The following is a 19,007-nucleotide window of genomic DNA, read 5'->3' on the forward strand; positions in this document are numbered from 1 at the left end:
ATTTCAGATTCTACCTTTTACAAAAATGGCGGAGATTCAAAATGGCGACTATACATATGTGACTAATAGCACGATAACTTTTGAACGAAATTTCCGATTTTACCAAAATTTGGTATATATGTTCTTCTTTTGATGTGTAAGACCAAGGTCTTGAACCGGAAGAATCGATTTACCAGAAGTTGTTTTTTACCGATTTTTATGTAAAAGCATGTTGTTTTTTTACCAATTCTTTCACCCTGTATATATTAATTTTTCCAAAAAGTTAATACCGACTTTAAAAAGGACGTAAAAATATTTTTTAGGAAATATTTTGAACTCTAGTTATGTTAATTACCAATTAATAAATGCATAACGTATTTTCACATGTACCTATTCACCCATGTGCGGCCGATTCGTGCAAATAATATAAGAATTATTGTGCATTTAATTATAAAATCATATAATTTGGACCACACACACTACACACACAAAGATTCAAATTTAGATATGAGGCCATCTCAGATTTTGTTTTTTTTTTACAAAAATGGCGGGCATTCAAAATGAATCTGCCTCACATAGGTAATAGGTACATGTGAAGATACGTTATGCATTTATTAAATGGTAATTAACATAATTAAAAATTTCAAAATCTTTCCTAAAAAATATTTTTACACTCTTTTCAATGGCGGTATTACCTTTTTGAAAAATTAATGTATACAGGGTGAAAAAAATTGAAAAAAAAACCAACATATTTTTACATAAGAAATAGTAAAAACACAACTTCTGGTAAACCGATTCTTCCGGTTCAGGACTTCAATCTTATCCATAAAAAAAAAAGAACCTGGATGCCAAATTTGGCTGAAATCGGACTTTTCGTTCAAAAGTTATCGTGGTATTAGTCACATATGTATAGCCACCATTTTGAATGTTCGCCATTTTTATAAAAGGCAAAATCTGAGATGGTCTTATATCTAAATTTAAACTTTTCTATGTGTAGTATATGTGGTCCAAATTATATGCTTCTACTATTAAATTCACAATAATTCTTATAATATTTGCACGCATCTGCCACACATAGGTACATGTGCAGATACGTTATGCATATATTAAATGGTAATTCACATAACTAAAAAGTTCAAAATATTTCCTAAAACATATTCTTACGCTCTTTTCAATGGTGGTATTACAATTTTGAAAAAATACTATATACAGGGTGGAAAAACTGGAAATAAATTATTTACATAATATAAAATAGTTTTACATAAAAAACCAGGAAAACACAGCTTCTAGTAAACCGATTCTTCCAGTTCACGACAACGATCTTGTAAATCACAAAAAGAACCTATATACCAAATTTGGTTAAAATCGGACTTTCCATTCAAAAGATATCGTGCTATTAGTCACATATGTATAGTCGCCCATTTTGAATGACCGCCATTTTTGTAAAAGGCAAAATCTGAGATGGCCTCATATCTAAATTTGAACCACTATATGTGCAGTATATGTGGACCAAATTATATGCTTGTATCATTAAATGTGCAATTCTTAATAATATTTGCACGAATCTGCCGCACTATACGGAGAAGAAACTCTCACGCTCACAAAAACAACAGCACTAAGAATGCGAGTGGCACAAAGTTCATATATCACTTTGTGCACGTTCTTTTTGCCCATGCATAGACACCAAAAGCGATTTCTTAATGCAACCCCTGTAGCAAAAAAAAAATAAAGGGAGGTTGAAAAAAAATTTTTTTTTTGCTTTTTGACCCATATGGATATATGCTCCATCAATAGGGTTTTTCATAAATATACAGTGCGTCCATAAAATAACGCATAAATTCATTATTTCGTAAACCGGCGACGATGAGGAAAAATCCTGAAACATATCGATTTTTATTTTTAAATTGCGATTTTTTGACACATATATCATACTAGTGACGTCATCAATCTGGGCGTGATAACGTAATCGATGATTTTTTAAATACAAATAGGGGTCATGTGATAGCTCATTTGAAAGGTTATTCAATTATCTATTCAAAAGTATAAACATTACCATAATTATGTATACGGGGTGTTCAAAAAAAATTTTAATTAAATTATTTGGGACAAAAAGAAGAATACATGTAATTTATTTAATTCAAAATACGTTTTCCTATTGTCAGAAAATTGGAAAAAATATTTATTTGAAAAATAAACATTGATTTTCGCTTAAACGAATATGTTCAAACTAGGTCGCTATGCGGCATGTGGGTGGCAGATTGAACATTGAATTTAAGGAAAAAAGAACATTTATTTATCAAATAAACATTTTTTTCCAGTTTTCCGGAAAGAGGAAAACGTATTTTGAATTAAATAAATTACATACATTCTTCTTTTTGTCTTAAATAATTTAATTAAAAAAAGTATTTGAACACTCTGTATAAATAATTATGTTATTGTTTATATTTTTGAATAGAGAATTCAATATACTTTCAAATGAGCTATCACATCACCACTATTCTCATTTAAAAAAATCACCGAATACGTCATCACGCCCAGATGGATGAAGTCATTAGTATGATATATATGCCAAAAAATCGTAATTTAAAAATAAAAATCGACCTGTTTCGGGATTTTTCGTCAAAGTCGCCGGTTTACAAAATAATGAATTTATGCGTTACTTTATGGACGCACTGTATGATTATTGCAACATCCCTGCGGAAACTACCCCTATCCTTGAAAATAAACTGCATAAACTACCCCTATCCCTTGAAGAGCATGTTTTGACGATTTTCTCATTACCTATGCATTTTTTAAAACAAAACTTCTACAGAATTAAAGACCACTATTTTCTCTACAAATAAGGTCCTATGCATTTTTTCCGTATACGCTCTGAGCTTCGCTGGTGTCGTTCTTAGCGGATTAGTAATGCAACTTTCACCGGTAATTTTTAAATTTATTATTTAATTGTTATCGCTTAATATTTACAACGCAAAAAAGTAATTAAATTGTAATCGATTTTTTAAAGATTTTGCTAATCATTTTAACGTTCTATTAATGAAATATTAATTTCTTACTTCGAATACTTTCACAATTATCGTGTAGATGGCGCATAGATTAATTTATAATTACATATTACGAAGTATTAAAAAACTTAAATTCAGTATCTATTTAAAACGTAAGTATATTTAAGGTAAAAATATACATCACGGCTTTGACCAACTAATATTATTTCTATTAATGTTTTTAATTTCAATGTTTTAAATTAATCACTTTGACATTTCTGTCAAATTTCCATTAAAAACTTACAGACTCACTACTGGCACTCGCGAATTTTTAATTATCCCCTCTACCTACGAGCTCATAGCGTATAAGCAACCGTTACGGCACAGTGGCGCCGTAAACCTCAGAAATGCTTTGGCGGGCTCCAGTTTTTGTTTCTTTTTTTCGTCACTTATTCACTTTATGGATAACGTACTTATGGAAAATAAAAGAACACACTGTATGCTATACATTATGACCTATCCATATTTTATTTTCTTTGCACCCTAAAGCCACAGTGGTGGGCCAAAATCTCAATTTTTGATTATTTTCTATATTAATTCTCCTTTTTTTTAGGGTGGTTCCGGGGAAAATATGGGGGTGCATTATACAAATTTATAAATGACACTAGTATATGGATAATCGCTGAAAGTTTTTTTACTCCAGCATCAGCGGTTCAGATGGTATAAAAAAGGGTTTTTTAAAATGTAACAGCCTGTAATTAAAAAATTTACAATTGCCCTTAAATGAAACCTATACCAAAAAATCAGCCACTTATTTGTGATTAATTTCTCCAGGGTTTCTTCTTAATTTTCATTACAGTTAGGGAACAATAATTTTTTTTTAAAACATCTTTTTTAAAATTTTGTCAACTTTGGGGCGCCACCCCCGCTAAACGGTGGGTGATAGACATATGCTGTCGGAAAATAAATAGTAGGATATATAGTCCTCTTCATTTTACTATTAAATAATTTTTTTGCAAAACGTACAGGAAGGGCTACGTTTCACAAAAACCACAAATTACCCCCTTTAAAGGGATGAAAAGCGGGGTTACGGGGCGAAATTTTTTAAGAAAAAGTTAGTCTCATAATAAGTACCCCTTGATATACCAAAAAAAAAATAAAACCGTACTTGTGTCCATTTTGCGAGGTTCAACCTCTGTTTCCTACACTAAAAAAAAGACGAAATAAGAAACCAATACCTAAGGAAAAGAACAGATATCACTGATGAACATATAGCCAAGCTGAAATGGAATTGGATAGGTCACGTAGCGATACTAGAAGACTCAATTTGGACCAGAGATTTAAATGACTGGCGCCCAAGAGAAAACAAACGCAGCAGAGGACGACATTAAACGAATGTCCAAGAAATGGCAACAAGCCGCACAGAACCGTGGAGAGTGGCGAAAAATGGAAGAGACCTATGTCCAACAGTAGACGGAAGAGGTCGCATGATGATGATGAACTCAGTTTATACCAGGTATAGACGAACATGACGATGGATGGATTAAATATAATTAGAAAAATCTGGATTGCAGATTTCAGAACTGCTTTACCTAATACTCAAAGCATGGTATCTACGTAATGTTAAGCCGAATGGGGAGGAATCATAAAGAACAAAATAGAAGATCCGATTTTAACTATCCGGGGCAGTCCACTTACATAAATTTTTGATTGAAAATAATTTACAAGATGATTTTTCTGAAATAATTTGAATTCTTCAATTACTTGTTACGATGCCAGTGACAACTGCAGAAACAGAACGATGTTTCTCTGCATTGAAACGTATCAAAACCAAAACTTTCCTTAGAATGGCTATTGGCTAGGATCCATTAACAGCACTCAAAATGTTTTCAATAAAAAAAAATGATTCAAGAAATTTCAAATTTTACTGAATTGGATATTGAAGAATTTAGGGAGCGTTTAAGTATTACGTAACGCGATTTTTGAAGATTCTTGACCCCCCTGCGTAACGCACTCTAATGGGCGTTTAACTATTGCGTAACGCAATTTTTGAAGATTTTTGAACCCCCCAATCTGCGTTAAGTAATACTTCAACGGTCTCTAATCTAAAAAAAATAACAGGCGACTTGACTTTCGTTACAAAACTTGTTTGTAACATTTAAACACTAAATTATAATTTTAAGTCAATAAAATACATTATTTATTGTAATTTTTTTAAAAGGTCCTTTGATTTTTACAATTTGACGACACAAAAAACTTTACCGACCCTTATGTGTGCACCCCCAATACTTTACACCAGGTGCCGCCACTGCTTATAATACAAAAAGAGATATTGTAGGTGAAAATAGTTTGCTTTTAGGTACATGCCCAAATTGGTGTATTCAACTTGAAATAACAGAAACGGTCGATTTTAGGTGTATAATGCTATCAGTACCTTTTGTATGCGAGATATGCTGCAAACAAAATTGATAACTAATGTATTTTAAGAAAAAATGAGAAGTAATTTTAACCCCCATCCACCAGAATGTAAATGCATCGTTTTACTTCTACAATGCCTTTTATTATAGTGTTATTTATATGCTCAAAAAGTTGGATAAGTTTAAAATGAATGGTTTAAAAAAAAATAAGGTCAAATTATAGAGCGCATTTTTAAATTTTCTTAAAAATCTTCCTTTTTCTTCATACAACTTAAAAATGAGAAGAGTTACAATAATGAAAAACAAAAACGAAATTTTTATCTAAAAGTACCCCACATTTTTGTGTGGTATCTTTTTTTCGTATCTCTTATCATTTTCGAGTTACATGAAGAAAAAGGAAGATTTTTAAGAAAATTTAAAAATGCGCTGTATAATTTGATCTTATTTTTTTCAAAAATCGTTCATTTTAAACCAGTCCAAATTTTTGGACATAGAAAAAACACTATAATAAAAAGTATTGTAAAAGCAAACGATGTATTTTAATTCTGATGGATGAGGGGTTAAATAAACATCTCATTTCTTCTTAAAATACATTAGTCATCAATTTTTTTGTAGCATATCTCGCTTAGTTTGAATGTAATCGACATATTTAATATTGCTCATTTTAAATGTCTTTTCAAGCACTACAAAAGTTATTAGTATCATTATACACCTAAAATCGACCGTTTCTCTGTTATTTCAAGTTGAATACACCGATTTGAGCATGCACCAAAAAACAAACTCTTCTCACCTTCCATATCTCTTTTTGTATTATAACTAGAAGATTTATGAAGGAACAAATCTCTTTGTTTTTTATAAGGTACAAAAATATTTTGTATAGTTTTTTTGTTAGATGCATAGTTTTTAAGGTATTCGCAAAAATCCGTCCCAAAAGGTGTTATTTTTCAATGCAAATGGCCAATTTTCAACCACGAATATAACTCAAATGTATGGAGTTTTCAAAAAATAATTATAGAACAGTTTTTGCTTAGAATTAGGTTCTCTAGCCTCTTCCGTGGCTATTTTAACCAAAAAATTTTCACCCCCGAAAAGGGGTTGAAACCACCCCTAAGATAAAAGCGCAAATCGTCATAGGGTAAACTTTGTTTCTTAAGCTATTTATTCCCTACTTACTGTGAAAATATCAAGCAAATCGATATAGTAGGATTGAATTCGGAGCCAAATACCCTCATTGACTACCCTAAGATATTCCACGTGAAAAATAGCGACCAGTAAGTTTTTTGATTTTTAAATGCTTTTGTTCCTGGATCAACGAATTATTCCTATTATGCATCTATATTGGTTGTTTTAATGATTAAAAAAAATGCCCTATTTTGGCGATTCAAGATTCAAACGACGCGTGGTCGCAAATTTTGAATGCGCGCAGGGAACAACTTGTCCTGCGCTAAAATTTAGGAGCAGGCTAACAGAAATACTAGAAGATCGTCCCATTTTAAGGCACTCTGAATATGAGTGGGTTGTCCATACCCTTTGGGGGCACGCCAGGTTTTCTCAACACGACTCTACCTTATCGGCAGAGTCTACGAGTACGAGAAGTGTATGGTAAATTGAAGCTGTAATTACAAAAAAAGAAATATGTACTTATGTCTTTGTACTCAGTTTATAACGCTCAAAAAAATGATTTTATAAACATAATTATAGATATATATGATATTGTAGCGGAAGAGAAATCTTGGCCGATCCCCGTATAACAGTAAACACCTCGAGAATGACGTAATCGGATGTGCTAGGCCTCGCCGGAGAATTCTGGAAGGTACACCTGGTTCCAAAAAAAACTGATACGACTCTTGAAGCGTATTTTGTAGAAAATTGAGCAGTGTATTTTGAAGGATAAATACTTAATATTTACATACTGTCAATGTCACTGCCAAATCTTAAAATTTGTCAGATAGCTTATTCTGTTCCACGGTTATTAGACTTTATTATTAATACTTTCTCCGCAACTGAGAGTATCTTATCAACTGTATTGTTTTTAAACAATAGATGATAAAATAAAAATATTGACAGTTCAAAAATGTGAACATTATTGCATTGTGTGTGGCCTAAGTTTGGGCTGAAAACTGAAATGTATTACATTTTTACAAAATTTTGGAATATGTTTAATTACGTAGACCAATTTTAACAGTTGTTTTCAATACAGATTTCAATCCTCTACAAATAGTTTCTAATGTCTTTTGATGTCAAATAATTAGGGAAGCTGGAATTTAACAGTTTAGAATTTTACATTGAGTTAATGCAAAATTGTGACGCATGTCAAAATTCTCAATGTATTTTAATTGTATTCATTTTCTTCGAATCCTGAGAAAACTAATAAATATTTTTGAAAAATTTAAACTCAGAATGAAAGACTACATTATTACCGAGGACTGAAAGTCCCTGAAAACTTCTATAATATTTATTTTAATAAGTTACAGGGCTGAATTGAATATTAATTTGTTTTGTTGTATAATCCACGTTTACAATAATTATGTGATCTATTTGATGTAAAAACTATCATTTAGATAGTTAATATAAAAGTTTAGATAGATTTAAAATAATAAAAACATTTAGACCTTAATAATTAGTACAATTTATGAATTAACATAATATGTAATCAGTTGTTTGTTTATTTTATTATTTGTATGTCATAATAAATATAATGTCAGATCAATCAAATACACTGCTCAACATGATCAAATCTTACTAAGAGTCGTATCAGTTTTTTTAGGAACCGGCTGTACGTCACGTAGGCGGAACAAGCCGATAGCTCGAGATGGGAGTCGATTGTTCCAGAATAACAACTGGGTATAAATACGGGCATATTTTGTAAATAAGTTTAGTGTATAAGATAAATTCGTCTGTAACTTGTATAAATAAAAAATAAAGTCGTATATAAATTACGAACCGCTAGTTTTATTGTAATTAGAAGTAATTACACTAATCACGCTACAATATTAAATGTATAAAATATTGTAAATATTTTATGTATAATATAAAATTTTGTAAATATTTTATGTATAATATAAAATTTTGTAAATATTTTATGTATACAAAACCATTCAGCCTGACTGCCTGCGCCATCTATGTGGTAAAGGATGAATGAGGGGAACCGAAAATTGTATGACGACGACAGCCTCAGAATCAACCGATAACCAATTGGACGATTCTTGTATTCCTGTTTGCCTGTTACATTTCTGTAAACTTGTTGGATTTTAGTGGAAAAGAGGCATAAGTCACACATATTGGTTTTACTAAAAATATTGTAATTAAATAATAAGCTACCTAATAAACTTTTGAAAAATTTAAGCGCAGAAAGAAAGATTACCTACTATTACGGAGTGCCGAAAGTCGCTTAGAATAAACAAAAAGTTTCTTGTGAATGAAATATTTGACATTAAAAATCACACCCAATTTTCTCTTCTTTTTCACCACTGTAACTTATTAAAATAAACATAAAAGTTTTCAGGGACTTTCGGCCCTCGGTAAAAATGTAATCTTTCATTCTGCGTTTAAATATTTCAAAAATACTTATTAGTTTTCTCAGGATTCGAAAAAAAATATGAATTCATTTAAACAGCGTAGGACCAAGATTTTGCGCCTATAAAGTTAGTTATTAGACAGTTATTATTCAACAACATTATTATACAAGTAAATAAAACTCATATTATACTAGTATTTCTTTACTATAGTAATTCTTTAACAAAATGAAAATTATTTTGTTAACAATTAATTATGTATGTACATTAACAACGCCTGACAAAAGTAAACTACATTGTGGCAGATAGGATAGAAGTGACTTCAATAATGTATGTTTCAAATAATCTTGTTATTTTATTATTTAATATTAATATAATGAAATTTAATATTATTTAAGAAAAATAAATGATTTGATGATCATATTATTATAATTATTACCTACAAAATATTGTCAGCATTCAGCCTAACTGCTTGCACCATCTATGTGGTAAAAGGATAGATGAAGAGAACAGAAAACTGTATGACCACCTACGATGACGACAAACTCAGAATCACAACCAATAAATTGGACTTAATTGGACTATTCTCGTATTCCTGTTATCCTGTTTCATTTGTGTAAACTTGTTGAATTTTTAGTGGAAAAGAGGCGTAAGTCACACTGAGCCATCATAATCATATTTTTACTAAAAATATTGTAATTAAATAATAAATCTACCTAATAAACTTTTGAAAAATTTAAGCGCAGAAAGAAAGATTACCTACATTATTACCGAGTGCCGAAAGTCGCTTAGAATAAACAAAAAGTTTCTTTTGAATGAAATATTTGAAATTAAAAATCAGACTAAATTTTCTTTTTTTTCACCCATGTACATTATTAAAATAAACATAAAAGTTTTCAGGGACTTTCGGCCCTTGGTAAAAATGTAATCTTTCATTCTGCGTTTAAATATTTCAAAAATACTTATTAGTTATCTCAGGATTCGAAAAAAAATGAATTCATTTAAGTAGGACCAAGATTTTGCGCCTATATACCCCCTTCATAATAAATTGATTTGTTGATTCAATAATAAAGTTAGTTATTAGACCATTATTAAACTGCAAGTAAACAACAAAACTCATATTATTCTAGTATTTCTTCACTATATAAATATAGTAATACCATTGTATAACTAGACCAGATTGTGTAGATAAACAATGGTAATACTTTAACAAAATGAAAATTATTTTGTTAACAATTAATTACATTAACAACGCCTGACAACAGCAAACTACATTGTGGCAGATAGGATAGAAGTGACCTCAATAATGTATGTATGTTTCAAATAATATTGTTATTTTATTATTTAATATTAATATAATGAAATTTAATATTATTTAAGAAAAATAAATGATTAATGATTTGATGATCATATTATAATTATTATTATTACCTTAGAGGATGGAAAATTTTTTGAGGGTAAAAAAATTTTCCATGCTCTAAGATAGGGATGGCGGTTTTTAACAAAACACCGGTTTTCGGTTATACCGGTTTTTTTGCTTACGGTTTAACCTGGCGGTTATACCCTGCCAAAAAAAAACCGGTTTTTGAAAAAACCGGTAATCGGTTTTTTTAATCCAATAGGCTACAAAGTTACATTTACAATACACTTTAATTTGCGATACTCCATTCGACTCAATAACAATATGATCAAAATTAGTACTATCGAAAGAACATGTATTACTTTTAACACGTTTGTATATTTGTAGAATAGGTACATTTTAACTCATTTAATACTTCCTGTATGAGTGTATCGTTTTGAAAACGTAGCGAAATTCTTGGAGATTCGTATTCGTAATCAGTAATTCGATATTCATAGTCAGAGCATTATTTTTGGTAATCAGAAAAAGTCATTCACCCACTTTCAATGTCAAGAGTTAAGTGTGAAAAATAGATGATGTTTGCGTCTAATTCGACCAGATCACTTCTTATGTAAATATTATGATTACAAATACCTTTTCAAGGAAATATTATAATAAAACTTAATAATTGTTTCTGGCTGATGTGAGATTGCACTTTCAGTTTGCTTGTGTATTTTATAAAATAAAATAAAATTTGAATTATGGTTTTGTTTGGAATAATTACTTGAGGATAATAATTATGATTTGGATCCAAAATAATACCTAACCTAATCCTAATCACCGTAAAAACCTAATAACCAGTTTTTACTTTAAAAAGAAAAACCGGTTATAACCGGGACAAAAAAACAACCGGTAAAACCGGTTATTGTGAAGAAAAAAACCGGTTTTAGGTTTAAACCGGTAGGTTTTTCCCATCCCTACTCTAAGATTATTACCTACAAAATATTGTCAGCATTTAGCCTAACTGCTTGCACCATCTATGTGGTAAAATGATAGATGAAGAGAACAGAAAACTGTATGACGACCTATGATGACGACAAACTCAGAATTACAACCAATAATTGGAATATTCTCGTATTCCTGTTGTCCTGTTACATTTCTGTAAACTTGTTAAATTTTTAGTCGAAAAGAGTCACCACACTAGAAATATTTATGAACATGCTTGGATTAGGCACTAATAACACACTCTACTAACATTTTTGTACAAATAAAACTACTATGTTGGGTGGTTTTTAAGGGATGAAATGACTTATAGTACCTACCATTTTTCTAGTAAGAGATGGATTGTACAGAAAGCAAAACATGTTTATTGTTTGTACCTACATTAGAAAAATTAGAATAAATAGTTTATATTGTTTTCTTCTACATGAAGGAAGTGGTCCTTCTTCTTTCAGTGCCTGTATCCGTTTCGGATGTTCGGCGACCATCATGGCAATATGTACTTTGCACACTGCTGTTCTGGAAATATTTGTGGTTGTTGTGTTGAAGGACCATGTAGATACGTAGATTTTTCAACCATCAAATTCTTCGCCTTCCTGGTTATCGTTTTCCTTCTACTTTTCTTTATCTGTCTATATCTTTCGCTGTTCCTCATGATGTGACAGATGTATTCGATTTTGGCTGTTTTTATTGTGATTAACAACAACAGCTCTTTCTCTTTTTACATTATCAACAAAACACCCTGATTAGTAACGTAAGCGAAATAAGATATCTTCAGGATTCGACAATAAAGCCACATTTCAAAAGCCTCAATTTTCTTGCAGGTAGCGTCTGTGCAAGTCCACAACTCAACTCCGTATAACAGTATAGGAAAGATATAACATCGTAATAGTAACTAACTTGATTTTTATGGGTATTGATAAATCATGACATTTGAATAGCTTAGCCATTTTTTGAAATGCAGATCTTGCTTTCTCTCAGCCACAACTGACAAACGGATTTGCCCACCAAGGATCAAAAATAACATTGGCCTTTGCGGATGACGTGGACACAATTTCACAATCCACCAGAGATACAAAAGAAGTTTTCACCCTATTCGAGAACGGAGCCAAGGAAGTTGGTCTTAAGGTCAACGAGGACAAGACCAAGTACATGTTGGTTACGAAGAACCCAAGACCAAGGGTTAGACAAAACGTAACAATTAATGAATACAATTTTGAAGTCTTCAAAGAATTTAAGTACCTGAGAGCGATCATAACATCTGAAAATAAATATGAAAAAGGACGTGGCAGCCAGGATCATTGCAGGAAACAGGTCATATTACTCATTAGGACCCTACTTAAATCAAAAATACTCTCAATACCAGCAAAAATAAGAGTATATAAGACAGTAATTCGTCCCACAATAACGTATGGAAGCGAAACATGGACTCTGAATCAGCGGGAAACGACAAAATTACTGGTACTTGAAAGAAAGATACTGCGGACTATCTATGGGCCTTGCAGAGAAGAGATAACAGGAGAATGGAGAAGAAGACACAACGATGAACTCCAAACAATACATGGAGATAAAAACATAGTACGCTATATTAAAGCAAACAGAATACGATGGGTGGGTCACGTGCTAAGATCAAGTGAAGAAAGACTTCTGAATGCCACATTCTGGGAAAGGCCCGATGGAAAAAGGTCATGCAGTTGGTCGCCCAAGAAAGAGATGGAAGGGCGCAGTAGCCAGTGATCTACGCAAAATGGGAATACAGCAATGGGAAATAGCTGCTCAGGACCACAACAATGGAGGGAAATAGTAAACGCGGCTAAGACTCACATAAAGTTGTAGCAAATGATGATGATGATGATCTTGCTTTCTCTGTCCTACACTTGCTTTCTAGAGAATTGTCCCAATTTTCATTGACGTTCGTACCAAGATAGGTGATTTTAGTCTTTCCATTTGTTGAGAGTTCACACACTGATTCGACCAAATTGCTGTTTCCTCTTAGAGATCATCATACATTTTGTTTTCTTAATCTTTAGTAAAAGTCCATATCACTGACTTACTTCTGTGATTCTATTCATTAACTTCTGAATGGATTCAGAACTGTCAGCGAATCCCACCGTGTCGAGCGGAGTGAAGAAGTGGTCCAGCTTCGTCATTGACTTCATCGGATGATATAAAATCTCTAAAATAAGAATGATGAACTGGAGGAATGTAAGTAGCTAGCATGGTAGGTAATACTTAGTAAATTAAAAATACCTTTCCCATTTTTGAAGTTATACTTCTTTACGATCGAGAGTGAAATTTTATAATTCTGGGCGAATGCGCACACAGACAGTATGTAGTTCGTTGCTAATCTTTCAAGAAGTTATGTATGTATCAGCGCTGTCAGCGCAAATAAGTCATTAAAAGAATATATTAGTGTTTTTAGTAAATATATTATTTATTATAATTTTTGTCTTTGGATTTGTCTTCCTCGGCAGTAAGATAATAAAATATCTATTATAACATTTTTATACTTCACTTGATCTATTTGTCACCGTGATGTGTAATTATATCCGAGACGTCACTTACAAGGGGTTTGATAGCTTGGTTGGTAGAGCATTGGACCAGAGATCGAGAGGTCCCGGGTTCAAATCCCGGACGATTCATATTCTTTTTTTTTTTTTTTAATTTTTGGTATTGTTTTAATAAAAAATTTTTGAAAGTGGTAGGTAAGAAAGTTGGTTTAATATTTAAATAAAATACAAATAACCTGTTAAGTATATTTATTTCGTTGAAATTATAATAATAGAAGTATAACTTCTTACGTGCGTACAAAGTACACACACATTCTTTTTTTAGCTGGCATGACTGGTCGAGGTGCATGCAATCCAATTAAACATTTCTCAACAATGTTGGTCTTCCCTTCTGCTTGCTTCGAAGGATATTAATTTGTGAAAAAGAAAAAATCTTCATTTAGTGTTTCTTTATAGAACAGTGAAAATGGTTCATATTGTTTCATAGGCATTTTTACCCATGACACTGGCTGGTTATTCTGGCTAGGTATTGGTTTTTCATTTTGTGATTGCATGATTTAGTGAGATTTGTCAGATCTTTACAGTCTTCAATAGCATTTTTGTGAAAATGGCTTTTTCTTTCTACACCGAACAATGACTGAAAAGCAATCTTCAGGCACATAAATCTGTTTACAAAACTTTCTTTCATGCTTCTCATGAAGCTGAGGTCATCTTCGTCTTGTGCTATCACTATTTGGTCGTCAGCAAAACTTTGGGTATATGTATATAGGTATTAGTTTCTTACTGGTAAGTCCATTCTTTCGTACTTTTTTCCATCGTTTCAGGTTTTTTTCCTTGACTATTTTGAACAGAGTAGGGGATGTAGAGCAGCCTTGTAGCAGTCCCTTTGTCATCTTAAATGAACTGCATAATCCTATTGCCCGGTTTGTTTTTCTTCTTCAGATGCATATCCACTAATGGATGTTAGCGATAACATTTTCCATTAACTCTCTGTTTCTTGCAATGTGTATCAGAGATTGTACGTCTTAATCCCTGTCCATTGCAATATGTTTCGGACCTAGGACATTTTATTGCGTCTTATTCCTCCCTTGCCTTCAATTTTACCCTCGATTATAAGTTGAAGGAACTGGTATTTTTCGTTTCGCATGATACCCAGATACGCCGTTTTCCTTTTCTTCTTCTTCTTCTACGGCACTACAGCCCAAATTGAGCCTTGGCCTCCTTTATTTTTTGCGTCCACCCTTGTTTGTCTGTGGCTGCTCTTCTCCATATACGGACTCCTAAAAGGGCTTGTGCGTCGCTGTTTACTGTGTCTTCCCAGCGCTTTCTTGGCTTTCCAACCGGTCTCTTTCCCTGCATTCTAGCATTCAGTGCTCTTTTTGGCAGCCTATCCTCTCCCATTCTTATCACATGTCCGGCCCATTGCAATCTTTGTATTCTAATGAAGTCTGACAGGGGTGCTTCCTTATAAAGTTCGTTGTTGTATCGATTTCTGAAAATTTCCATTTTCTCTCACAGATCATAGCATTCTCCTCAGCACTTTCCTTTCGAATGTGTCGAGTTTGTTTTTGGATGTTTCTTTCAGGCTTCACTGCCATAGCATGTTATTGGTCGAATTAAAGTTTTATAGATTCTCATCTTTGTATTTCGGTGGACACTTTTAGACCGAAATATATGGGAGAGGGCAAAATAAGCTCTGTTTGCCTGCGTTATTCTCTTCCGTATTTCTCCATCTTCTGATCCGTCGGCATATATTTCTACTCCCAGGTATGTAAACTTTCCAACCGTTTCAATGTCATCTTCATGTATAATGTTTTGTGGGACTATATTTCTTCTCGTCTAAGTCATTACTTTTGTTTTTTCTTTGTTAATTTCCAGAGCTAGCATTTTTGTTTTTGTTTTTAGCTCTGCGTATGTTTCCTGTGCTCCTGTTAATGTTCTACTCATAATATTAATATCATCGGCATAAGCGACCAGTTGAACCGTTCGGTTGGTCAGTAGGTTTCCTCGTCCAGTTTGCATTTGCCTAACCGCATACTACAGTGCCAGGTTAAACAATGTTGGGGCCAGCCCATCTCCCTGCTTTAGTCGCTGCAAAATTTTGAAAAAGTCTGTCCGGTGATTTTGTATTCGTACACATGCCTGAGTTTCATCCATTGTGGCTTTAATGAGTTTTATTAGCTTGTGTGGTATTGCCAATTCAGCCAATATATATAGTATAGTTTGTTCCTTTTGACTGAGTCGTATGCCTGTTTGAAGTCTACAAACACGTTGTGAACATCAATATAGTGTTCCCATGATTTGCTCAAGATCTGTTTGACTGTAAATATTTGATCCAGTGTGTGTGTTCACAAAGAGGGGATGGCATTAGATAAAATTTTTGCCACAGATATTTGAAAGTTGAAGATTGAAGATGTCGTCGATCTTCCCCGTCGGAAGCCCGTCTGATACTCTCCAATAATATTTTCTGCTAGTAGTTGGAGCCGCTGGTTTATAATATACGTGAGGATATGCTGTATATAGTAGAGAAATTCCACAGTAGTTTTTGCATTGGAGTTTGTCTCCTTTTTTATAGATCGGGCATACTATACTTTTCTTCCAGTCGTCGGGTATTTTCTCTTTTTGCGATATGTCTTTGATGAGCGCGTGGATGTGCCTTGCTAGGTGGTCGCCACCTATCTTATACAGTTCTGCTGGTATTGCGTCAACTCCCGAAACTTGATTGTTTTTCTGGGTCTTAATAGCTTCCAGAACTTCCTCTATAGTTGGAGCTTCTACTCCATTATCTACTTCCTTCTCTTCTACGTAGTTCATACCCATGTCATCTATGTCTACTTGTGTTCCAAGTAGGGTCTGATTCCAGGTTTCTGTGACTTTCTGTTGGTCACTGATTATTTGCCCACTTTCATCTTTACATAGACTTGTTTGAGGTTTATACCCACTTCTCATCTTTTTTAGGTATTCGTATGCCTCTGTAATTTCGTTGTTTTTGAAATTTTCTTCCATTTTTTCTATTTGTCTATTTTCATAGGCTCTCTTTTTCTTTCTACATATCTTGTCTTGTCGATGTTTCCTTTTCTTGATGGCTTCGAAAAGTTGGCTTCTTGGTTGATTCTCTTAAGGACATCTACATTTGGGACTTTCGCCCTCCACGGTATTAGGATACGGCGATAAAGTCACATTTCGAAGGCTTTTAATCTGTTTATATCCATCATTTTGAGTTTCCAGCCCTCTACGCCATATAGCAGAACTAACGTAGCACTTAGTAAACCTTAGTCTGAGTTGAAGATAGAACTCTGAACAGGTCAGTACCTTCCTGAATTTTACGAAAGCTTTTCAAGCTTGCTCAATGCGATATTTTACTTCCCTGTCCGATGTCTGGTCTTCACAAAAACACGTTCCCAGGTATTTAAATTCTCACTCTTTCAATGGACTTGGTATTCAGTGTTATGGTGGAGTTTTCAAGTGCATCCAAGTTTCTGGAGATGATCATGAATTTGGTATTTTTGGTATTAATCTCTTTGGTATTAATCACATTCGCTTACCAGAGACGGATTTAAGGGGGGGCAGGCTGGGCAGCTGCCCGGGGCCTCCACATTTTGGGGGCCCCCACAAAGCCCCAAACTTAAAAAATCATCACATTATTCATATAGAATAATTTTTGTCAATCAATTAACTGTAATATTTCGTTATATGGAAGGTTTCTCTCCTATTAAAAATGTATTTTTGGCAAATTACGGTCATAAAGCAGAAGATATATTTAAGACATTCTTGCAAGAAGATGATATCGATTTGAAAAGCTGCAGGGGACAGTCCTATGACAATGCGTCAGTTGAGTGGAAAATACAATGGTGTTCAGCTAAAATTTAGATAACACAATATCTTGGTGTTGTAGATTCCATGTGTCGCCCACTCTCTAAATTTAGTTGCTAAAGCTGCAGCTAAGTGTTGTCCTGCTGCCATAGAATTCTTTGATTTCTTGGAAGGACTGTATGAACCCTATGTATTTTTCACTTCCTCTACATGTAGATATAACTTGTTAATCGAATGTTTAAAAACGTCTTTAAGCGAGAGCAACGCCGACCAAGGTAGACTTATTATTGTTCCTAAAAAAGAGTAAATACTACTAGATGGTCGTCTAGAAGTGATGCCGCAAAAGAACTAGTTAAAGGTTATAGTCAGATTAAAGGAGTATTATCAAAAATTTCAAAAGACGATGGGCAACAAATTTAAACTCGTAGCGATACAAATGGTTTGTATTCGAGTGTGTTTACTGAAAACAGGGATATTTGCAGTCTTTTGGAATGAAATCTTAGAGGGGACAAACAGCACAAGTCGTATTCTCCAAGATCCAAATATTGACCTTAATTCAGGAGTGGCGGCACTTAAATCAATTAAAAAATTTATATTTTTCTAAGGAATATTTCAGAGACTGAAATGACAACATCAGAGAAATGTAGGGCTCAAAATGTTATAGCTATTCTAGATCACTTAATTTCCTCTTCAACTCATAGGCTTTCGGCATGTGAATCCATTCATTCCAATTTTGGATTTTTGCATTGTTTGGAAAATTTAACTCCCAATAAAATTGAAGCTCACTCACTGAAGCTTACCGAGAATTATAGCAATGATTTAGATAAAAAACTAGGTGTCGAACTAGTACAATTTGTAGAATTTTTCAATCCATTTAAAGAGGAAATCGGCTCATCAAAACTTCAAATGTACCGACGCGACCGACGGTTAAAAGAGAAAAATGTGAATAATAGTTCTGATGGTAAATAACTGCAGTGGAGAGAGATCATTCTAAAAATTTAAGTTAATTAAAAATCGACTTTGGTCTATGATAGGCCAAGAGCGTTTGAACCATCTCTTTATAATGAGCATTAAACACAATGCCTTAAAGCAACTAGACATGCCCGACATAATCAAGGAATTTTCAGTTAAAAAATCTCGAAAAGTACCCCGACTTTAACCATACCATAGTCATAACAACAATTTGTTTAATGGTAGGAGGTAGGGCCCCACACCAATTCTGCCCAGGGGCCCCCACTGCCTTAAATCCGGCTCTGTCGCTTACTGTATTCTCCGATTATAGTGACAAGTTGTTGAAGATCGACTATATTGTCACAAATTAAGGCACCATCATCAGACTATCGTATATTGTTGATCAATACTCCGTTCACTTTTATTCCCATCTCTGCACCTCCAAAGACTCTTGAAATATGGCTTCCGAATAAATGTTAAATAAAAGAGGGGAAAGCACA

This window comes from Diabrotica virgifera, chromosome 5 (genome assembly GCF_917563875.1).
Source record: "Diabrotica virgifera virgifera chromosome 5, PGI_DIABVI_V3a".
In the NCBI taxonomy this organism is placed as follows: Eukaryota; Metazoa; Arthropoda; class Insecta; order Coleoptera; family Chrysomelidae; genus Diabrotica; species Diabrotica virgifera.